This window comes from Molossus molossus, unplaced genomic scaffold, assembly GCF_014108415.1.
Source record: "Molossus molossus isolate mMolMol1 unplaced genomic scaffold, mMolMol1.p scaffold_m16_p_5, whole genome shotgun sequence".
Taxonomy (NCBI): domain Eukaryota; kingdom Metazoa; phylum Chordata; class Mammalia; order Chiroptera; family Molossidae; genus Molossus; species Molossus molossus.
Genome location: NW_023425388.1, coordinates 3,340,354 through 3,340,745, shown reverse-complemented (window position 1 = coordinate 3,340,745; position 392 = coordinate 3,340,354).

The following is a 392-nucleotide window of genomic DNA, read 5'->3' as shown; positions in this document are numbered from 1 at the left end:
GCGCCGGCCGCCGGGACGCTGGGGAGGCGCGCACCGCGGGGACCTGCGCGCTGCTGGGCCGGAAGGCTGCCGGGCGGCGAAAGCACGCTCCGGCCGCGCGAGCCCGGGCTTAAAGGCGCTGGCAGCTGCGCAGACGGCGCGCCACGCCCCCGCGCCACGCCACGCCCCCTTCTTAAGGCGGCCGCGGCCCCTCGACAGCCCCGCTCCCCGCGGCGGGCCGGCCCCAGCGGGAGCGCGGGTCGGGCGCGGCAGCGCGGGGACAGCGCGGGGGGCTCGGCGGGGAGCGGCGCACGGGCGCCCCACACCCCCTCGGGTCTCGCCGCCGCCGCGCCGGCTACCTATGGCTCTGGAACCAGCTGGAACTTTCCATGCCTTCCGTCTCATCCGGGGCG